General features: G+C 34.6%; 1 protein-coding gene across 7 annotated transcripts in view; it reads right to left on the bottom strand.

Moving 5' to 3' along the window:
• IQCK (IQ motif containing K) overlaps window positions 1-25,313 on the bottom strand; it is a 153,587-nt gene that overhangs the window by 33,807 nt on the left and 94,467 nt on the right. The window lies entirely within an intron of this gene.

The raw sequence follows: 25,313 nt of genomic DNA, 5'->3' as shown, positions 1-25,313 counted from the left end.
GGGATCTCTTTCTCGGGGGGATCAGTGGATTCTCTCCATTTCTATTTTGCCCTATGCTTCTAGGATATCAGGGCAATTTTCCTGTAGTAATTCTTTGAAAATGATGTCCAGGCTCTTTTCTTGATCATGACTTTCAGGTATTCCAATAATTTTTAAAGTATCTTTCCTAAGTCTGTTTTCCATATCAGTTTTTTTTTCAATGAGATATTTCACATTTTCTTCTAATTTTTCATTTTTTTTTTGGTTTTGAAGTATTGATTCCTGATTTCTGGTAAATTCATCAATCTCCCTGAGTTCTATTCTTTGTCTGAAGGATTTGTTCTCCTCAGAGTTTTCTTATCTCTTTTTCCATCTGGCCCATTCTGATTTTTAAAGCATTCTTCTCCTCCATAACTTTTTGATCTGCTTTATCCATTTGACCTAAGCTGGTTTTTAGCATGCTATTTTCTTCAGCATTTTTTTGGATTTCCTTGACTAGGCTGCTGACTTCATTTTCATGTTTTTCCTGCATCTCTCTCCTTTCTTTTCCCGATTTTTCTTCTAACTCCCTCATTTGATTTTCAAAGTCTTTTTTGAGCTCTGTTATAGCCTGAGCCCAATTTCTGTTTTTCTTGGAGTCTTTAGATGCAGGAGCTTGTGTTTCTTTATCTTCAGACTGAGTATATTGATCCTTCTTGGGTTCATAGATAATGTATTTCTCAATGGTGTTTCTCTTGTTTCTCTGCTTGCTCATTTTCCCAGTCTAAGCCTGTTTTGGGGGTGCTTCCTGAGCTTTTGGGACATTCCCACAAGGATCTCAGTGTGTGAGGCTCTGTCTTACCTCCTGGTCTATAAATAACCACAAGCTCCCCTCCTCTGCCATGGGGCTCAGGTGGGGGGTGGCCCTGTTCTATGGGGGGACCTGGACTGCGATCAGGATCTGAATGTGGTCAGAACCCCAGAGTCCTGTTCCAGGGGCAGAGGACAGAGCTCTGCCAAAAGTCAGGCATTTTTAAATTGGGGCAATTAAGTGGTGCAGTGGATAGAGCACTATGCTCAGAGGCAGAAAGAACTTGAGTTCCAATCCAGTCTCAGATACCTGCTATGTGATCCTAGACAATTCAGTTATCTCTTTTCCCCTCAGTTTCCTCATTTCTAAAATGAGCTGGAAAAGGAACTGGCAAATCACTCCAATATCTTTGCCAAAAATATCTCAAATGCAGTCACAAAAAGTCAGACATGAAACAACAACTTCATCATCAACAACAAACATTCATTTTAATGAAAATTTAGTGAGCATCCTGCAATTTCCAGTTCTTTGCTACCAAAAAGAGAGCTGCTAAAAATATTTTAGAACATATAAATTTTTTTCCTTTTTCCCTAATCAACTTTGGAAACAGATCTAGTAGTGGTATTGCTGGGTCAAAGAGCATAGGCAGTTTAATAACTCTTTGGGCATAATTTCAGATTGCTCCTCATTTGTTCACAGTTCAACAGTGAATTGGTGTCCCATTTTTTCCACATTCTCTTCATCATTTGTTGTTCTCTCCTTCAATCATTTTAATCAATCTGATAGGTATAAAATATCTCAAGACTGTTTTAATGTGAATTTTTCTAAATAAGTCAGAACATTTTTTCATATGACTATAAATTGTCTTGATTTCTTCTTTAGAAAATTGCCTGTTCACATCATTTGGTCATTTATCAACTGGAGAATGACTTGTAATCTTACAGATTTCTCAGAGTTTTTTATATAGTTAAATATGAGACCTTTATCTTGAGAAACTGTCCATAAATCCCCCCCCTCCAATTTTCTGCTAATGTTTGGACCTTTGTTGCATTTATTTGTACAAAACCTTTTTAAATATATCTAATGGAAATTATCCATTTCATACCTCACACTGCTCTCTATCTCTATCTTGTTTATTTATAAATTGTTTACCTATTCATACAATTTTTCTTGTATTATCTCCCTTCAATCTAGATCACAGTTCCACTTCAAATGGCATATACATATACATACCCAATTTTTACTAGAATTCTTTCCAGGCTTTCTAACAATTTTTTATCAATAATGACTCCTATCTCAAAAACTTGTCTTTACACTTAACAAACACAAATTTACTATACTCATTTGTTGTTATAAATTGTATATCTTTTCTGTTCCACTGAGCAATTTATAAGCCAGTACTAAACAGTTTTGATAATTACTGCCTTATAATATAGTTTAAGATCTGATACTACTACTAAACCTCCTTCTTGACATTTTAAAAATTAGTTCCTTTGATATTTTTGACCTTTTGTTCTTCCAAATACATTTTATTATTTTTTCCTGCTCATTAAAATAATTATATGGTAATTTTATTGGAGTGGTAGGTATTGAATATGTAAATTAGTTTAGACAAAATCATTTTTATTATTTTGTTATTTATTATTTATCACCATGAACAACTGGAGTTTCTCCAATTATTGAAATCTGATTTTATTTGTAGAAAATGTTTTCTATTGATTTGTGCAAGCATCTTTTTTTCTATTCACTGTTAAGAAAATGTTTATTTTATTTAAGATCAGAATAAGATAAAATTTTTAAAAATTTTGTGAGAAAGAATTGTTCTGAAATTCTAAAAAAAACAATTAGAAAAGGCCTACAATTCCCAAAGCTAAAAAAAAATCAGTTTTTTTCTTTTCTTTTCTAATTAAAATGTTATGATTTGCTTTGTTGTTGTTAGGAAGGAAGGGGATATTCTCCCTTGGAGATGACCTCAAACTGGGAAAGATAGCTAACACACTGGATGACAAATTCAGAATCCAAATGAATCTTGACAAATTAGAACACTAAGCTAAATCTAGAGATCGATGTTATCTTTTATGTTTGGGTACAATCAGACTAAGTAAATCTGCTTTAAGCAGAATGAATTTTGAATTTCTTACTCACTTAACATGAAGAGTAGGAAGAAGAAGTAGGGGAGGTTTGACTATCAGTATTCAAAAATGGGATCTGGATATGGATTTCATGGATTCTCGAAAATTCTGACTTAGTTGAAGTGGGGGCCAAACTACCCTCAAAATGTTTTCAAAATCTAGCTCACTCAATTATGTACACATTTCCCAATTTAAAACAATTTCTAATCTTGATTCAGCATATCATTAATATGTACAAAGGAAGGTGTATATGGCAAACTGTTCTACTCTTGTTTTCCTCCCCTAAATGTAGTGATGTACAAGAGTGGCTAGAGCACCAGCCCTGGAGTCAGAAGGACCTGAGTTCAAATCCACTCTCAGTCACTTGATACTAGCTGTATGACTCTGGACAAGTCACTCAACCCCATTGCCTCACAAAAACAAAAAAAAATAAAATGAATGTAGTGACCTATAGTACTAGGATCCAGGAAATTACAGAAACAAACACAACAATGAACTTTATTTGGATAAACTAGTTAATTTAAAGAAGGCTGGTTTGAGGAGAGCAATCACTAAAGTATAGTGATCCACTATCATTTTCCAGGTTGGGTGAGAAAACCACAAATTCAAAAGTGCCCCTCAGAAGAATTTTCTGGTAGTTTTCTCCACCTTTAGTCTCCCCTCCCCCTTCTTTCCCATTGCTCCTTTCATATTCCCGGGCCCTCCTTCTCTCATTACTTTTTTCTTTTTTCTTTCTTTTTTTTTTGAAAGGGTTTCACGTTGACCTTTATAGCACTCAGGGTGGCTGGGGACAAGCTCCAGGGGGCACCCTGGAGGCCCCGGCCACCATTACTTTTTTCTTTATCAAAACTTGCTACTAGGAAAGAATCTGAAAAATTTACCTACCCAACAAATCGACAAATATTTGTTGAGCACTAATGTACATGGCACTATATGGTTGGCAAATGAGGTGTAAATTATTGATAAAGCTTTGTGTGTGACCCTTTCTATGGGTCTATAAATGTTAAAACTCAGTACACAACTTTCAGCCAAACAAATGAACTGTGAAATTATATAATGCCAGATATCAGTCAGCCAGCAGGACAGATACCCAGGTTGGTCAGCCCATGATCCTGAAATCAGTTCATCAGTTAGCATTTATTAAGGGTCTACTCTGAGCCAGGAATTGTACTGAAGGCTGGGGCTTTGAAGAAAGACAAAAGATAGTCCCTGTTCTCAAGGAACTGGCCCAGTCCAATGGGGAGACAATGTGCAATCAATCAACTATGCACACACAAGACACTGCACACTGAATCAACTGGAGATATCTAACATATTAAGAGAGATTGGGAAAGGCTTTTTGTGGAATGAAAGCCATGGTAGACATCCAGGAAAACTGCTTGGAATCAGGAGACAAGGAACCAGAGGCCAACATCAAAGGATCTCCAAGCTGGAGTGATATAGGAAGACTGGAAAGGGAGCAATGGGCCAGGCTATAGAGGGTTTATAAGTTCAACAAAGGCTCCTGGGCTTGATAGAATGTGGGTGATCAATGCAGCATTTTAAGAAGCCCTCATTAGGGGATCTCAGTGGTGTAGTGGATAAAGCATCAGCCCTGGAGTCAGGAGAACCTGAGTTCAAATTTTACCTCAGACACTTGATACTAGCTGTGTGACATTGGGCAAGTTACTTAACCCCACTGCTTCACACAAATAAAAAAACAAAAAAAGATGCTCTTATTGATCTTCATGGAAGGGAGACCCAAATTCAAAAGTAAGGCAACCAAATGATGCCCTATTGTATTTAAAACTTCTCCAGAGGAGGGCATTTGGTATACTGTAGATAAGCACAAGATTTTAGGGACAAGTTATTTAATGAATGCTGACAAACAGGAATTTTACTCAGCTCTTGACATCAGACACTTCATGTAGTATTCATTTGTATTATAATCATAGGCCTATAGATGTAGATGTTGAAAACTTTGTTAACGTTAAGAATTTCACAAATTCCTTTTCAGCCTATGCAAATAAATGATTTTTAAAAAAATTTCTATCCCAAATAAGTATAGATCTAGGATAAAATATGTTTCAAATTCTAAATATTAGTTATATTCACTATGATTTTAATGAAACACTTATAGTATTTCATAATTTAATATTATCATAGCATGATGCTATGTATAATATTCAACAACATTGTCACCATAAGAGATATTAGGTACTTGATAAAACTAACTCCACTTTCTACTATAGAACTTTTTCCTTTAAATCATAGCTCAGATGGTTAGAAAACTATTAGTCATGCATTAATATGAAGTCAACACAAGTAATCTGTATTCTTCTGGAGTAGGAACTGCGATTTTTAGATTTTGGACAATTTTTTGAAGTATAGGTTCCATGAAGGTCTTTCTACAATAATAATACTTTATATATCAATTTAAGTCCTGGAAAGAAATTTTATATGTATCTTATTTGTACCAGTGGTAATAACCTATTTTATCAATACCCTTCTAGTAAAGGAGACATCACAGCTCATCCTTTGGAGAAATCAGGTTTCCACTCAGTGCTACTGGTTCAGATAAAATTTATCTATCTTTTCTTGACTCTGGCATTCCAAAGTAATTAGGAAATAAATCTCACAAAAGCATCAAAAATATTTGTTGTACTTCCTTAAGAGACTGTTGATTGAAATTAAGGGAAAATTATACAATCCTAGTGAGTATTCCCTTTCAGAGGTTTCCTGTCCTTGATAACAATAAATGCAAAACTGTTGCTAGTGACATTACTTCTTAAAGAAATACCAGAACTTGGTGTTGGTTGAAAGCAAATCATTTGAAACTAATCTTTGCCAACTGCCCTTTTAAATCTAAATGGGCTCAAAGGGCAGGAAGCAAACTGGTACATGTTAAACCGTTTAGCTTAAGAAAATGTCAACTACAGCAGTATGAGTTTCCCTATTCAAGCTTAGAAACAAGACTGGGCCTTTAAATATAAGTCCAGCTTCTGGCTATAATAGTAGTGATAGAAATAAAAGTAATGGATAGAATCTACATATCTCCTTTAGCTGACAGTGTTCATTTGCCAGGTTTTCTTCATCTCTAACTCATTCCTTTTCCTCTAACCCAAGGAGGATTTAAGGTGCAAATTAGCCAGAAACAGATTTTATATACATATACATATACATATACATATACATATACATATACATATACATACACATATGATTTTTAAAAAGTTCTGAAAAATTAAAATTTTAAATGAGGATGAAAAATGTGATCTGTAATATTTAAGTTCGCCAATCATCGGATGATCATCAGAATGAAATTTATCTGCTGATTGGTAAGAATAATATTGGAACACAAGTCATAGTTTTTAATTCTTATTTAAATTTCAGGGGCAAGTAGGTGGCGCAGTGGATAGAACACCGGCCCTGGAGTCAGGAGTACCTGAGTTCAAATCTGGTCTCAGACACTTAATAATTACCTATCTGTGTGGAGCTTGGGCAAGCCACCTAACCCCATTTGCCTTGCAAAAAAACCTAAAAAAAATTAAATGAAATAAATTTCAGCTAAACCATCACTGAAAATAGGAAATGAAAAGATCTATTAAAATTTTTGATGGATGATAAAACTTTTTTTAAAAAATCTGATTAACGAAAACTACTGGTATATTTAGCTTAAGGGATATTTAAACAATGATTTAAAAAAATTAAGGGGAAGGATCTTGCCTAAGAAACAGCCATAAATTGTCCAGAGTAATTCTTTAGAGTATAATCCTATGTAGTATTATACTAAACCTAATATCCCCTCTCTCAGCTAGGTCATTAACAGAAACAAATTGTACCTAAAAATTATTAAATGGATCACAGCTGAATACTTAATAATTTTCAATGTATTCAAATAGGATTAAAAAATAAGATTTTTATGGTCTCTGAAAAATAAGAATATTTTAAGAACTCATCAAATAATGTGACAAATGCTATGCCTGAAAAAGGATGGTTACTTGAAATTACACTGAATTTCAGGCCTTATTCAGATGTAGCCCAAAAAGGAAAAACAAGAAAGATGACTTATGAAAATGCACAAAGAGAGGAAATGTGTACTCTTTGGCCTGCAACAGCTGTATCGAACAGAAAACTCCATCTCTGGCTCCCAGGTGGAAAACTCCGGAAAAGAGGAAAGGAAGCTTAGACAAAATGGATCATAGATAAACAATACTAGGGAAGCTGAAAATCCAGAGAAAGTAAGGAAAGGAAAATTAAATCTAGAACTTATGCTACTATATTTTGGAAAATTTTTAAGAAATAAAAAATAAAAAAAATATTCTTTATAGACCTTGTGCTCTCATGTGTTTACTTAAAGTTGAAAATATTGGTGTGGCTAGTTGGAGTAGTGGATAAAACACCAGCCTTGGAGTAAGGAGTACCTGGGTTCAAATCTAGTCTCAGACACTTAATAATTACCTAGCTGTGTGGCCTTGGGCAAGCCACTTAATCCCATTTGCCTTGCAAAAACCTAAAAAAATTTTAAAAAGTTGAAAATATTTTGAATTAGAAAATATTTGGCAACTTCCACCAAATAAATGTTACAGATATTTATCATTTTCCCACCCATATCTAATAGTCCTCTCTGTAATACTTTAGTCTCTTTAATATAGGATCTAAATACTAAATAAATAATTTCATATGATGTTTTTTAGTGATAAAAATAATTTAATTGGGCTTCACAACAAGATGACTAGGAGCAGTGGTATAATTGCATTCTTGGCTCCTGTCCTATGGTCATTTTCCTTTCACTGTTACATCACTGTTTATTTTTTGTTCACCTTCTGTACAAAAGAACTATGGACTGGCTCTAACCTCATTTCTGCTGACATCATCACTATTTTCAAAGGACCTATGTTTCTTCAGAGTTTCTGACTCTTATTTCTCTATTGCATGGATTTGATAGCACATCAAAGGTGTGTGCTACTTCACTTATCAAACAATATGCTCACTATCCCATCACTATCAATCATGAAAAGATCTGTGACTTCAGCACTGTCGGCAGACTCCACTGATACAGATTACAACCTCTCTTTGCTTTAGTAGACAGTGATCATTTAACTGCTGTAACAACAAAATAGTCACCAGGTGACCAACTTGATGATCAGCATCTTTCAGCTCAGTAGGGCTGAGTGGTTTCTTTCTAGTATCATGCCTTGTTAAGAAAGTGGTTTGTTTTATTCAAAATTAAAACTAATGTTACTCAAGTTTAAAGATAAAAAGGATTGGGGGGGCTAGGTGGCGTAGTGGATAAAGCATCGGCCTTGGAGTCAGGAGTACCTGGGTTCAAATCCGGTCTCACACACTTAATAATTACCTAGCTGTGTGGCCTTGGGCAAGCCACTTAACCCCATTTGCCTTGCAAAAATCTAAAAAAAAAAAAGGATTAATGAGGATAACTGTGAAGAACAAATTCTCGGAGCAGCTAGGTGGCACAGTGGATAGAGAACCAGCCCTGGAGTCAGGAGTACCTGAGTTCAAATTCGGTCTCAGACACTTAATAATTACCTAGCTGTATGACCTTGGGCAAGCTACTTAACTCCATTTGCCTTGCAAAAAACTAAAACAAACAAACAAACAAAAAACCAAATTCTCCAGATACACTCAGCTAACAGACATACCATTTCTGGACCTATATCTGAATCTATCCACCAGAGGTATCTGGTGTCACATGCTAGTTTGGTAAGAAGTTGAATGTCTTTTGTGGAATGATCTTTAAAATCACACTTATTGGGGCGGCTAGGTGGCGCAGTGGATAAAGCACTTGCCCTGGAGTCAGGAGTACCTGGGTTCAAATCCGGTCTCAGACATTTAGTAATTGCCTAGCTGTATGGGCTTGGGCAAGCCACTTAACTCCATTGGCCTTGCAAAAAAACAAAAAAAATTAAAAAAAATAAAATAAAATTTATTTATATAGAAAATATTAGCCAAACTAATGTCAAAAAGACAATAAAACTAGATAGATGACTATCATCATTGTTATGTTTTTATCTGTCACTTTCCATACATCTTTCTATCTAGACAATGCAAATGTTTATATGAATAGTTTATAAACGTTTTCTACATGTTACAAAATTCTTGAAGCAGATTTAAAATACATATATGGCTTTGGTCAATATAATTAGAAATACAGACTTAATAATTTCTAAGGTAGACAAAAATAGAGTTTTTCACAAAATGGAATTTTCTGAACTGGGAGAAAACTTGGTAAGATGGCATGACAGAAATTGCCTTTAGAAAGCAGTGTGTGAACATGACTCGAGTGCTGTACTGCCATTCCTATTTGTGGATAAAGTGAAATCTACCCCATAAAAGGGGCAGTGTGAATAGTTTGCTCATAAAGTATGCAAAGTATATAACATATTGCCATGTGACTGACCAGGGGCCTGTGCAATATAGACCATGCAATTGGATGTCATTTGATATGATGTCTCGTTTTTAACATTCCTTTTGGGCAATACAATGTCTGACTTTTGTAGGCAAAGTTCATCACTTTAGCACCTGCCAGCACATATCAGTTATAAGATGAATAATAAAAAAAAATCAAGAAAATCTCTAACATAAAACATATGATATGGTGAAACGGTCACTGGACCAGAAGCCAGGAGACCTGGATGAGCATTTGGACTTATCTTAACAGTCTTCTCAACTGTAATATTTTCATTTGGGATTGAACTTCATGAACAGTCCTTTTATGACCCCTTTTAGTTCCAAGATTAATTTAAATATCTTTTCACTTTAAACACCATTATGCTTTGCCTGTCATTTTCAATAATTAATAATAGTCTTTAAATACTCAGTACCCCTAGGGTTATACTTCTCAATAAAATGTTCTGTTTCTAGTATTATATCATGTTATGGAAAACTCATTGTAGGCAAAATTAAAACTGTCATTCAAGTGTAAACATGAAAAGAATTAATAAAGATAGCAGTGAAGTAAGATTCTCCAGATAGTTTTTTTAAATTCAACTGATTTAAAATATTGTTCAGTTTTTTGTTTTGTAATTCTTTGACAAAATGTTTCAATCATTGCTTAGCTTTTTCCTAACTGTTGAAGCAATTTATAGGACTGACTTTTTTTCCCAATTGATATTTTATTTTTCCAATTACATGTTATAAAAGTTTTTCAACATTCATCCAGGACTAACTTTTTGAAGAAGCTGCCTCAATTTGATAATGAAATATTTCTATGCAGTCATATATTTTTCTATCATTAATTTCAAGATAAAAATATATAAAGATTGCATTGAAAAATCAGAATAGGAAATTAGAATCTTCTTATATATATGGTTTAATATGGGTCTTTCCACTTGACAGACAGACATGCATGATTGACTATGACTATGTCCCTGACTAGAGGGGTACAATGAGGCATACTTTTTCAGAGGTGGACAGTATATCAATTTGTTTTGTTTAAATATAACTTGTAACAAGGGCAGCTGGGTAATGCAGTGGATAGAGTACTGAGCCAGGAGTCAGAAAGCCTTATCTTCTGATTTCAAATCTGACCATAGAGAGAAATTAGCTGTGGGACTCTGGGGAAGTCACTCAACCCTTTTTGCCTCAGTTTCCTTATCTATAAAATGAGCCAGAGAAAGAAATGGCAAACTACTCCAGTATCTTTACCAAGACATCCCTAAATAGGGTCAGGAAAAGTAGGACATGACTGAAAAAATGACTGAATAACAACAAAAAAAAACTTGCTGCAAGGAGTGGGAAATTTCTATTGGAGATATGAGTTACTAGGTAATGATAGAGAGGTGTGTGTGGGGAGAAGAGTCTCAATGAAATCTTTAAAATACACAATTCAGAATGGGATAGATACTTCTTTGTCAAATTTAATATATACTTTTTAAAGTTATTTATTTATTTAAGGCAATGGGGTTAAGTGACTTGTCAAGATCATACAGCTAGGAAATATTAAGTGTCTGAGGCTGAACTCAGGTCCTCCTGACTACAGGGCCAATGCTCTGCCCACTGTGCCACCTAGATGCCAACAGATGTAATATACACTTTAAAAAAAAATTCGTAACTATACTCAAAGGGCAAAAAATTTGCATATCCTTCTTGAATTCTGTATCCCAAAAAGTCCATAAGAAAGGTAAAAAAACCCACATGTATGAAAATAATTATATCAGTTCTTTTTATAGTGGTAAAGAATTGGAAATTGAGGGAATATCCATCAATTGGGGAATGACTGAACAAATTGTCATATATGAATGCAAAATCATGAGCAATTGGACTTCAGAAAAGTCTGGAAAGACCTGCATGAACTGATGCTGAGTGAAGTGAGAAGAACCAGAAGAACATTGTATACCCTAATAGCAACACTGTATGATGATCAAATATGACAGTCTTACTTTTTTCAGCAGAACAATAATCAAAGACAGTTCTAAAGAATTTGTTATGGAAAATACCATCCACATCCAGAGAAGGAATTATGGAGTCTGAATGCATATCAAAGCATACAGTTTTCAATTTTTAAAATTTTTATTTTTTTCCTCTCATGGTTCTTTTTCCTTCTTGTTATGATTTTTCTTTCATAATATGATTAATATGGGAATATGTTTAGCAGAGTTATACATATTAAACTAGATTACTCTCAATCTAGGGGAAGGGGGAGGGAAGGGAAAGAGGGAGAAAAATGTGAAAACTTACCAAAAAGTAATGTTGAAAACTATCTTTACATGAAGTTGGAAAAATAAATTTTAAAATCTTCTTAAGTCCACAGATTCTGATACAATTTTTATTTTTAGCCTTTGTATTTGTTAATAGTTGCATTCATAATGGAAAATGTGAATATATATATATATATATATATATATGAGAGAGAGAGAGAATATAGTAATATTCATATATAGTTCAATTAGCAACCTAAGACTTGTGATTCTATTCTCAAGCTTTAAATTGATAACAACTGACACTTAATATAGCTCTTCCATCTCTGACTACTGGCTTTCCTGGCTTCCTTCAAGTCTCAACAAAAATCTCATCTTTTATAGGAAGTCTTTCCCAACCCCTATTAATTCTAGTGCCTTTCTTTTCTTAATTATTTCCTATTTATCTTGTATATAGCTGGTACATAATTTTTTATTTGCTTTTTAACTTTCCCCATTAGACTGTGGGTTCCTTGAGGGTGGGATTGTCATTTACTTCTTTTTGTATCCCCAGTGCTAAGTAGAGTACCTAGCAAGTAAGAGGCACTTAATAAATGTTTATAGACTAATTTTAAAAAGAAGAAATGTAACACAGGAAGGGAACTTAGAGGTTAACTAGCCCCCACACCCTTACAGATAAGAAAGCTGAGGACAATGAACACGAAGTTATTTGCCCAAGGTCACATAATTTGGTGGATTTTTATAGGTGGGAAGAACAAGTGCTATCTTTCCCCTTATTTCTAGATCTTTGCATTCAGGATTATAGGAATCTTAATTGGCTGATGAGTAGAACCTGAACTCAGGTCCTATGACTCCAGGTCCAGTGTTCCTTTCATTATCTCATTTGATTCTCACAATTTTCAAACAAGTTTTAAGAAACAAATTACAGCCCAAACAAAAGATTGTTATATCTATCATGAGTTCTGATCACATGTAACTTTACAGTTCACCTTTATATATAACATTTTAGTAAAGAAATTATTTGTATTAAATAACATATATACATACATACATGTCTGTATACATACATATACATATATGTGGAAAGAGTGAGGGAGATAGTGAAACAGAAAGAAGAAAACAGACATAGGGAGACAGAGATTGAGAGACTGACTGAGAAAAAGACATACTGAGAGACAGAATCTCTTCTATTTTCTTATTACATTTTAAGATTTGTGAGAGACTTCATTGCAGAACCATCCACAAATATTTTATTTGTATAGTATTTCCTGCAAGGCTAGGTAAACAACATGCTACTACATGTGCATTAAGTTATAAGGTCGTTCTCATATATGGCCAGCCACAATTTATCTTTATCAACCCATTAATATGTCCTCACCAACTATAATCCAAAGTAAAGATTCAGAACTAGGAAACCAGAGATTGTATTCCATAAGCAGGACCCATAATGATACAAAAATTGGCCCATTAGGAATTGTCCTGGATGCCTTATTATCAACATGGGATGATATTGGTCTTCCTTCTGGGAAGAATTAGAAAAGCACTATCAAGGGTAGAAGCAAAACAGTCATGTCTTAATCAGAGGTAAAGATCCTCAAGACCCATACAGATAGATGCTCATTGTTTTCTCTCTGGGCTGAGATGATATCAGTATTGTCACTGCATAGAAACTGCAGAGAGAGGGACTGATCACCCCCATTAACCTTGATGAAAGCTGAGCATTGTCATTGCTCTTTTTCCAAGTAGTATAACAGCTTCTAACTAACCTGAAACAGCTTGCCACATCATTAGTACAGATATTAATAGTATTATTAGCCCCAACATTTTACAGGGTAGGAAATCAGTTTAGAGAGGTAGAGTTACTTGTCCAAGGTCACATAGTAAGCATTGATTGATTGACTGATTGATTTATGTTAGTCCTTCATTTTTGAAGAAGTCCGTAACATCAAGAATCTGATGCCTTAAAAAGGCAAGTGAAATGGATTAGAGTGAGGGGAGCTATGCTAAGTCACCAGCCTCATGTTCTCTTCTGGAGCCATCTGGGTCCACTGGCCAGATAAGAATCAGAACAACTGGAGATGGTCCTGGATGATTGGGGTCAAGTGACTTGCCCAGGTCAGTTAGTGTCAGATGTCTATGGCTGGATTTGAATTCAGGTCCTACCTCCAGGACCAGTGATCTATATATGTGCACCATCTAGCTGCTCCTACAATAAGTATTAGAGGTGGAATTTAAACCCAGTTCTCCTGATTTTAAGGTTGGTATTCTTTCCCTAAACCATATCACCCTTTAAATTTAAGAAGAAAAAAAAAAAGAAAAATTTTGAAGGAAATTCAAAACTTTTCTTGGTTTTATCTGAAAGGGTTTTTTTGGTTGTTATTGCTATTGCTGGTTCCCCCCACCCACCCCGCTCCCATCAATGTTTACATGTTAGTTCTTTCTTCCTAGCTGAAAGCTCAGTCCATGATTCTGGGCTTCCTATAATGTACTTTGGTGAGAGCATTCATCTACTTAATAACATCTATAGTCTATCTCAGCAAAGGAGGAAAGTGTTGTCTGAACAACAACACAACTAAAGCAAATAGAAGTAAACTAAAACTTCACTATCCTTCCTCATCCAGAGGCTCTCACGTGAAAAATGCTGGCATTTCAAGTCGTGAAATTTAGAACCATGGAGAAACAAATACTAGTTTTCTAATGAAACCAGAATAGCACATACTGTGAAAGTTGTTAGTCTCTCTGCTTCTGAAATCAAACAGTTGTTCACATTCAAGGAGCTGCTTGCAGTATGTTATTTCTTGTCTTTCAAAATATAATAGAAGAAGTAAAAGCAAAGTAATAACCAATTCCTCACAATGCACACTATTATTTGAACATGAGCCAGTTTAAAGGTTGAAATCAATATTAGCAGACTGTGGGGCAAAAATAATGGATGTTTTAAATTTCAATTTATTTTTAATATGTAAGTAAATGTAGCCAATGTAATGATATACATTTTCTCAAAGTTTTACAATTATCTTTTCAAAAAGTTTTTTATGCAAATGAAAATTAGAAATGTTTGAAAATTCTTATATATTTACATTTAACACACACACACACACACATATATTATAATAAGTCTAATGTTTTGAGAGGAAAAAAAATCAAGACTCGGAATGGAGCATACCCTTGTTTTTAGTTGTTAATGTCCCAGCAATTATTTGCCAATAATCCCCTCCACTTCTTCTCTTAAAAAAAAAAAAGTTAAATAAAAACATGTACTGCATATGTATATATGAGAGTTCATGGAACTTTCTATCCTTATGGCCTGCCAGTCTTAGGAGAAAAGAACAACATGTATTTAAGCCTGGTGCTCTAGAACTAATATTGATTCCTAAATTTGATCTGAAATCTATTGTCTTTGAATGTTGATTTTATTTATATTTATATTTTTGTAGTTGTCACATATATCATATATTGTCTTTTGGTTCTGGATTCTTCACAAGTTTATAGGAGGCTTCTCATGTTTCTCTGAATGTTTCATACTTAACATTCTTAATAGCAGAAATGACCTTCCACTCCATTTATATACCACAATTTATTTTTACTTTTTGTATTTTAAAATATTCATTCCATATTTATTGATTTATGTATTTATCATCTCCCTTGTTAGAATGTAAGATACTTCCAAATAGGGAATGTTTCATTTTTTATTTTTGTCCCAAGTTCCTGGCACATAATAGGATGGGGGGAGAAATCTTTATTTTATACAGTTTTTACTTTTCTTGCAAAATATACAATAAATTCAACACGTAATTTTCAAAGCTTATCTACCTGTCTGTGATTCTGTTAATTAATTCTAATTTACTCTTCATATAACTTGTTAGTACAAAATAATTTGCATGTTGTCTCCCCCATTAGCCTGTGAGCTCCTTAAAACAAGTACTGTCTTTTGCCTTTCTTGGTATATACTTAGTGTTGGCATAAAGCAAATTATATTAATTATTAAAATAAAATCTTTATTGAATAATATTCTGACCTTTTCATTCTGTTCTGTGCATTTTTAACAAATGCTTAAATGAACCTTTCTGTTTTTCTCTCCTCTCCTTTCTATACTTTTCCTACCTCTTACTCAAATGTAAGTGTGATTCTTCCCTTCTCCACTTTCATCTTGTGAACCCTATGTCCTAGAAATGTTAATTCACAAATGAAAAGATATGGCTTTTTTCAAAAGACAGCTAGATCCAAAACGAGAGAATCTGAGTCAAATCTAGGTTGTACTATTCATTCTATTTGCCCCCTATAGACATCAACTTCCATACCCCCCACCCTGCTAAATATGGAGTTTGGACATTTAAACTCAATGGGTCATTCCCTCTCCAAGTTTACACTATTTACTCCTTTCCACATTTCCATTCCTTTCAAACCTTAGAATGATTCCTATTTTGTCCCTTAATGACATTGTTCATAAATATTCTTGGTTCTCTTAATGATACCCAAAAGCATGGGATCAGATTAGGGACTATTTCATTGATAGTGAACACTTTCCAAAAGAAAGCACGCTCTATCAAAGTTGGCTTCTTCTCTACAACTCAGAATTTTAGTGAATTGGTTGGGAATACACAAGGTTAAATGACTTGTCCAGGGTCAATATGTGTGGGAAACAAGACTTGAGCCCAAAGAATTCATGCTTCTTAATTTCATTTCATTTGTGACACTCAAGTAATATTAATTCAGTTCTTTCATTCTCCCTTCTCATCTTTAGGTTGCTTGGGTTTGACCACCTCCCCCAACCTTAATGGCATCATCCATTAATAGTTTTCTCAATAGCTCTCAAGAAAAGCAAGATTTCAAAAATATTAATAATCATGCCTATCCTTGAGGCATTTAAACATTAATTCAGTTTGTTTGGTCTTTTATAAACACTTACCAGAAGCAGGACCTTAAGTAAGTCACTCAATCTCATAGAACTTCAGTCTCATATTTAAAGAAAGGGGGTGGGTTCTATTATTCTAAGGACATTTCCAAGTCTAAATCTATACTAAGTGTGCTAGGTTCTGAAGATGCAAGACAAAAAGCAAGACAGACCCTGACATGAAGGTGATTATTCTCCCACTGGCTTATTCTTTTTTTTTTTAGGTTTGGTTTTTTTTTGCAAGGCAAATGGGGCTAAGTGGCTTGCCCAAGGCCACACAGCTAGGTAATTATTAAGTGTCTGAGACCGGATTTGAACCCAGATACTCCTGACTCCAGGACTGGTGCTTTATCTACTGCACCACCTAGCTGCCCCCAACCACTGTCTTATTCTTGATGGCTCCTGACTTCTTTCATGTTCCAGTTTAAATTTCACTTTCTGAAACAAGTCTTTTCCCTTCCCCCTCAATATTAGTGTCTTCCCACTGTTGATTATCTCTAATTTATCCTGTATATATATTTTTGTATGTTGGTTTTTTATATTTTGTCTCCTTTCATTATATTATAAGCTCCCAGAGTCAAAGGACTGGGGTTTTGTTTTTGTTTTTGCCTTTCTTTGTATAACCAAAGCTTAGCACAGCAGAGAATGAGTTGTTTTTAATACTCTATCATCTACCTATCTCTGTCTATCTGATCACAACATTTCTGGATGACTTGAACTTTCTGGCAACAAGCAGTGGATTTTAAATCTGTCGTTTATCCTAATTTTTTCAATATTTCTAGGAAATTTTAATATGTTCATGTTGTATTTTCTTTGAAGACAATTCTCAAAGTGTTTCATCACATTTTATACTGAAGTTCAGTTACTTTGGCTTGTAGAGATTTTTTTTTTTAAATTCCAATCTTGTCATTTTATTTTGTTCTGACATCTACTATGTCTCAGAATTTTTGAAGTCTAAATGAACTGATCTTTTTTCAAATAATTCATTATATTAGAAAATCTCCATTACTTGCCATAAATTATCTATTTTTCTCTTTTGTGAATTCTTGTTAAAAAGTTTTCATTTCTATTTTAATTTCTTCCCTTAATTAATTTCTCAACATTCTAACATTTATTCAATCAGTAGTTTGAAGGATAGGTTCTTCTTGTAGTATTATGCCTCTCTATTATGCTTTTGGCTTTATTTTATTTTATTCCCTAGTATTTATTCACAATATTGGACCCTTTGTGTATGTATTCATTCATTCTTTTTTATGGGGGTTTTTCAGTGATATTATTATAAGTATTATTAATTATTATAATTATTATATATTATATAAATTATTAATTATTATAATTAATTCCTATCCTTTATTTTTGACATTGCTCTTGTTTTACTTTCTTTGGCATATTTCTTGCTCTTTCAATTTGATAAAAAAAAAGGAGCTAGTTTATACGTTTCTTTTAGCTAGAGATAGAATCTTAAGTCTGCCATCAGTTATACACTCATCATCACATCTCCTAACTAAACACAGTTGGAGAATGGAATTTATCTAGAACTGATTCTCCTTCACAGCACCACTAACCCCATTTACAATCATTGCTACAATCACCTTCAATCATATCCTATCTTTAAATATCCCCAATGCTACCCAGTGCCCTCACCCTATAAAAACCCAAAAGAAGTACTTCATATGTAAAATCTTTTCTTTCTCTCTCAATTCTGTAAACATTTTCTTTTCCTATGACCCATTTTTTCTGGACCTCCTCTTTACTAATAAATAAATTCTTGTTCATAATTTAATGTTGTCCCTTCCTAGGTTCCACAGTTGTTTTTAAAATAGGTTTGAAGACACAATATTAAAGGGTCCAATAGTTGAATGTACTACCATGCAAAGTAGTAATACACATACTATCACTAGAGATCTTCAAGTAGAGGTCAGATGTCTGCTTGTGAAAGACATCACAGTAGTATCTTGCTGAGATATGAGTTACATTTATCCCTATGATCATGTCCAGTTTTGAGATTATCTGACTCAAATAGAATGAATTTCCAGCAATGTCATCTGCCCATGCTTGTCATGTTATTTTGTAGAGATGAATGACTATTCAAACTATGTGAAAGATGGTGATCTCCAAAGGAGAAGTCATGTGCTCAAAGAACTTTTCCTCACCATGTCTTCATAACCATAATGGTCCCAGTGTTTTATACCTTGCACAAAGTAACTCATAGAACAGGTACTTTAAAATATTTGTTGAAGTAAAATGAATTGAAGGAAAAACCTCTTCAAAGTAAAAGTTGTGGCCCAATCTCCTTGGGGCAGAACTGACCCACATAGGCAAGCAATTAATAAGTAGGAAAGAAGATTTCATTCTCATGATAATAACCAATCATGGGGCTTGTTGCAAACACAATCATACTTACCCTTATTTCTTCACATTTCCCCATTCCATTCCCGTCTTCTATTCTGCAAACTCCCATCTTTCTTTCTGAGCTAACACTGATCCTTCAGGATAGATAGATCCTAAGCCAACTGAGATACCTACAGCAGCAACTATATAGATGCCACCAGAAAAATCCACATCTCCTTCTCCTCCTCTCCCTCCAGCTGTGCCTATCCCTCCTTCCCTAGATTACATCAAGAATGTGGCAGGGAGGGTAAAATCTGTGCTCCATGTAGTGTTATAATGTTCCTCCTTATCATAAAGCAAAATGAGACTCTTTGTAACTTCTCCCTACTCTACTGACTCCCAATTCTGACCTCTGTAATTAAACATCATGTCTACTTCCTCTCGCACATAATAAACATTTTCATGATCTCAGGTCCCTATGAGTCTCTCTTTCTTCAATGGATCCTGCACCCAAGCAAGAACAATGAGAAGGAAAACATCATGGTTCAGGTTAGGAAATAGTACTACCTCTTATCTATATCATGCCTTAAGGCATATTGATCCTCACAACATTTTTTTTTGCAAGGCAATGGGGTTAAGTGGCTTGCCCTAGGCCACACAGCTAGGTAATTAGAAAGTGTCTGAGGCTGGATTAGAACTCAGGTCCTCCTGACTCAAGGACCTGTGCTCTATCCACTGTGCCACCTAGCCACCCCTATAACAACAATTTTTGACAGGAACTATTATTTTCATTTTACAGACAAACAAACTGAATCTCAGAGAGATTAATTATTTGCATTACATAACTCGTAAGCATCTGATGTCGGATTCAAACTCAGGTCTTACTAAGTCCAAGTTCAGTCCTTGAATTACTAGATCACACTGCCTACCACAAAGAACTACAATGAGAAGACATTTTTAGGGATTTCGGTAAAAGATAAACAATCTGATGCAACGGAAAGCACGCTTGACTTCCAGGAAGGAGACTTGGCTCAGTGCTAGCTATAAGAACACTGGCTAGTCATTTACTTTACCCCTTTGAGTCTGTTTGCTCCTTTATAAAATGGAGAACAAAAAAACCTGCATTACCCTAACTCACAGGATTATTAGAAACAAAATTCCTGGTAAACCTAAGGCTATAGAGTACAAACATAAGTTGTCATTATTAATATTATACTGTTATACTCTTTGGTCTAGACTTTCCATTTTGTATGGAAATCCAGCTGTCTGGGTCTCTGAGAGGCTGCATCACTTAGTCTTGGCCAACAAGTCGGAAGTGCTTAACAAGATCTTCCTGGCTCTGAGGACAGCTCTCTCTAATCTGGTATATCAGCTGCTTTTACAGCAAAAGGGAATTCAGACACTCTAAGAATAACATTACAAGTAAACCTAAATAAAGTTGCATGTAAATAAAGGGGAAAACTTGCTGGAAGAAAAGCAGAACTAAAAGAACACTGACATCATCAAGGCTGCAAAACAAATGGCAAACACAAATATATCCTTGCCTTGCTAGAGTTAATATACTTTGTTTTCCTTTTTTAAAAAATCAATAGGTTAAAAAATAGAAGAGCAAGGATGCTATAATCAAACACTCTAATTTTTTTTCTTAACTGTTTATGGGGCAAAAAAAAAGGAAATTCAGGAATCTAATGAAATTAAATCATGATCTTAACTGAAAACCCCTGGATTCTTTCCTTTCGTGAAAAGCTGGGGAATAATAATTCTGTAGTTCTTCTGGGGATGGTATAAAATGTGCTAAATCCACACCTCTGATTAGAAATGAGCTGTCATCTCTCTCCACATACACATCTAATTAATAATTCTCCAACTAATTAAGTACAACATGAAAGTTCTTTTGACAAATGGGTTAAAAAGTTGATTTATTCAAAAGAAACAATTCAGCATTCTTAGCCTCAAAGTTTTTTCTCTCATACCCTAGCCTACACAAAAATGCATTATTCTAATATTGCTATGAAACCACTGAATCTTCATTTAGATCCAGATTCACAAATGCAAAATGCACGTACAATTAAAGCAGATGTAAAAAAAAAAAAAGTATAAGCCTTACTAATCTGTGACCTTGGGGTACAATGTAGAGAATTCCTGAATGAGAAGGGCCCTCTCACTTTGCTGGGCAATAACAAGCTGCAATGACTTTTATAAGGTCATTTAGGTAATAATAACAACAACAACAACAACAACAACTAACATAGCTCTCTAAGTTCTCTCTGCAGAGTACTTTTTTAAATTACATACAATTATTTCATTTGTTTTTCACAGCAACCCCCGATTTCTGATTCCTTATTCAGTGCTCATACCAGTACACCACATAAGTGATTAGTTAGGTCCTATAGCTCCAACCCTAGTCCTCTGTCACTTTAAAACTCAGTTTAACAATCAGTTTGAAAGTCAGTGTGTTCTATAGGACTCCTTGTTGGTTAGTGATATAGACTGAGACCAAGAATTCAAGGAATCAAACTGGGGACTAACCAAGGGGGAGAATACTTACTGCCCCAGAATTCTAGTTAGGCAACACTGTCCCTGCATGAAAGATATAGTTTGCCAGGAACACTCATGACTTGTGGGACCCTGAATATCTTTGGTCTGGAGAATCCCCAGAAAACTGGATTGCTTCCTCAAGGCTCTTACAAGAAAAATATTCAAACCGAGTTCAGTCTGTGAGCCCCCAAATGGGCCAATTAGCTTCATGGAGTTTTTTTTATTCTTATGTTCCAGATCTCTTAGTTAGCCTTTTTTAATTACTTAAGCATACTGAACATCTATTAACTTTTTGGTGAGTTATTTAATTAATGTCAAACATTAATCTTTTAGACTTTGAGATTTCAACAACGATATTATCTTTAGAACGATTAGAAAAAAAGTTGATTAGGTAAGAGATGGTGTTGGAAAGTCAACATACAAAGGATAATGGAAATCACTAGTTCTCTGATCTTCACAACTCAGTAAAGGAATGGAAAAAATAGTAGATCCTAATTAATCTACTTATGGGCATCCACATTCAGGTCATAAAGAAGAAAAAGCAAGGAAAAAGAAAAAGACAAAGACAAAATTTTAAAGGCATATGGAATATGGAATATAAATTCAATGGATTTATTTTTCTTCTTCCTTACAAGAGATTTAAAGGGATTTCCAACCACCAAACATCATGAAAGTCCTATATAATATAATATATGTAGTTGTTGGGGCAGCTAGGTAACAAAGTAGATAGAGCACCAGCCCTGGAGTCAGGAGGACCCGAGTTCAAATATGACTTCATATACTTAATAATTATCTAGCTGTGTGACCTTGGGCAAGTCACTTAATCCCATTGCCTTGCAAAAACTAAAAAAAAACCTATATTGTCGTTCAGTCATTTTTCAATCATGCCTGACTTTTCTTGACCCCATTTGGGATTTTACTGGCAGACATACTGAAATGGTTTTACTTCCTTCTCTAGCTCATTTTATAGGTGAAGACACAAATGGCAAATCTGAGGCAAATAAGGTTAAGTGACTTGTCAAGGATCAGACAGCTAATAAGTGTCTGAGGCTAGATTTGAACTCAGGAAGTTGAGTCTTCCTGACTTCAGACCCAGCATTCAATCCACTGTAGCTGCCTCTTTGAATCTAATATAGAGGTAGTATTTTCTATGCTAATTAATTATTAGGTTCTACCCTCCATTTTCTAATAAATGCATTAATAGCTTTTGTTTTAATATCGCCTTCTATTAACCTACCCAGAGCACCATCTCTTGTTTTTTTTTGTTTTTTTGTTTTTTTGTTTTAGGTTTTTGCAAGGCAAACGGGGTTAAGTGGCTTGCCCAAGGCCACACAGCTAGGTCATTATTAAGTGTCTGAGACCGGATTTGAACCCAGGTACTCCTGACTCCAAGGCCGGTGCTTTATCTACTACACCACCTAGCCGCCCCACCATCTCTTGTTAAAAAAAAATTTTAAGGGAGGGAAAAAATTAGTTCAGCAATAATTAACCAAGTATGTTAGCATATGCAAAGTTCCACACTCAAGTCATCCACTTCAGCAAAGAAGGTAGGAAGCTGTGCTAAGTGTTGGATACACAAAGAAAGGCAAAACCAGTACCTGTCTTCAAGGAGTTTACATTCTAATGGGAGAGCCAACATGTGAACAAACAGATCTATGCAAGCTATATACAGAGTAGATGGAAGGTAATTCAGAGGAGAAGGAACCAGCAATGACTCCATTTTCAGAAAAAGATCTCCTCTATATTCTTTATGTTGATAATTTTTTATACTATATACAGTATAGTTCTTTTTTATTATTATTTTTGGGGATTTTTTGCAAGGCAAATAGAGTTAAATGACTTGCCTAAGGTCACACAGCTAGGTAATTAAGTGTCTGAGGTCACATTTGAACTCAGGTCCTCCTGACTCCTAGATGCCCCTACAATGTAGTTCTTGCAGTATATTCATGAATCATATTTTGTTTCACCTTTCCCCAGTGAATAGATAGTTGTTTCTTATTCTTTGCTACTACAGAAGGTTCTATGATAAATGTGTTTTTAATTCATGGTTTTTCTGCCTTTAATGACCTTAGGGTTCATTCCTAGTAATAGGATATCTACATCAAAGAGTAATGGATATTTTTGCTATTTTCTTAGCCTAATCCCAAATTGCTTTAGAGAATGAGAATCCTTTATTTTAATTTTCTCCTCATTAAAGACTACTAATCCTTAGATACAGTGAAGTGTGATATAATATACGTCACACTACTGAAAAGATTTTAAAGGAACAGATATCATTCATATTATATAAAAAATAAGAAGATAAAATATAGTATATTACGACAACAAATAGTTTAGTATCTGGATAGAAGAAACAAGCACATGTCTAAGTTCATGATGTACAAATGTCTAGCAATAAATATCTAGAATATACTTACAATGCTAATTATAAAATTACAATGAAACATTCACTCAAAATAGTTTTTCACATACTATGATATTTCTGTTAATGCATTTGGTTAAAATATACTTTACAATCAGTTTAAATGGTTTCATGCCAGACATGTTAGGATACTGGGTTTCTAGAAGCAAAAGCAATTTGATGCTTTTAAGTAATCTCTGAAAGTCTAGAAGAACAGAAAGGTTAAACAACTGGTTGGTGTAAGGTCACCATTATGGATAACTGAAAATTACTTGTATCAGACAACAAGAGGAGTGTACTATACTAGGAAAAGGACATTAAAAATTCAAAACCTCTACCAGAAGTAAAAGGAATACAGTGATGACTCTTCACCATTATATCTGAACAATTTTCCAAGTCTTTGCAAAAGTGCCTTGATATAACTGCTTTTTAAACCACATTTTATATAGGAGTGATGGGAAGAGAATGTACAAACCAGGGAATTATCCTGCTCAGTAACTAAAGGATAAAGGCTCACACAATAGATTGACATTCAAAGTCATATTTGGGTCCCCAAACCATACCTCCAACAATGGCTCCTACAGTTCCCCTACAGAAATTTTCTAGTCCAGAAAAACTGACCAATTAATTGTGCCCTCCTCTCCTATCTCACTGTGTTTATATGATTCTGCTCATATCACTTTACTTTCCTGTAAATAAGTCTGCTATTGGGATCACCTACCTTTTTCATTTATCTAAATTCTCTTGTTTCAAAAGTCTTCCTGTGATATTACTTGTTCAGTGAAATTTTCCTAACTACCCCAACTCCCAGGGAGTAATCCCTCCTAGACCTAATCTATAATTGTGCTGGTACAGGAAATCCTCTACCCATAAAGATGGGTACTTGCTTTGCAACTTAGTTAAGTGACTTTCTCAGGGTCACATAGTCAATATGTTCCAGTTTAAGTGACTTAAACCCAGGGTTCTCAGGCCAACTTTCTGTATGGTTACAGTATGGTTCTTCTGAATTCTTAAAGCATTATCATTATCATTAAAGCATTATCTAGATCATTCACTTAACATTGTTGTGTAGTTTAATTGACTTTGGACCTGTAGACCTTCATTCAATTCCCACTTCTAACAGGAATTAGCCATGTGACTGCCAATCATTTCACTTATCAGAACCTCAGATTCCTCTGTAAAAGAGGAATATTTATCCATGCACAAGTCACTTCACATGCCTAAGCTGCAATTTCATCTCTTGTAAAATGGGGATAGGCCAGCTAGGTGGCACAGTGAAGAGACAGCACCAGCCCTGGAGAACCTGAGTTCAAATCTGACCTCAGACACTTAATAATTGCCTATATAGTCACGCTTCAATATGTTTCTTCCCAAACATAATGTAAATTCTTCAAGGTCAGGGAACATACCTTATATTTTTCTTTATCCCTATTAACACAGGATACCTTGAACAAAGGATGAACCCAATAAATCTTCACTGTATGGTATTATGGAATGAGTGCTGAATTTGGAACCCAGAGACCTATACTTGATCCCCCCCATTTTGCTATTTATTTGTTTATTTTTTCACTTTGCTATTTCTTATCTTTAGGATAAGTCATTGGCATCT

Source organism: Macrotis lagotis, chromosome X (assembly GCF_037893015.1).
Source record: "Macrotis lagotis isolate mMagLag1 chromosome X, bilby.v1.9.chrom.fasta, whole genome shotgun sequence".
Lineage (NCBI taxonomy): Eukaryota > Metazoa > Chordata > Mammalia > Peramelemorphia > Peramelidae > Macrotis > Macrotis lagotis.
Note: the sequence above shows the minus strand (reverse complement) of the source record. Positions and strands in the feature narration are given on the sequence as shown.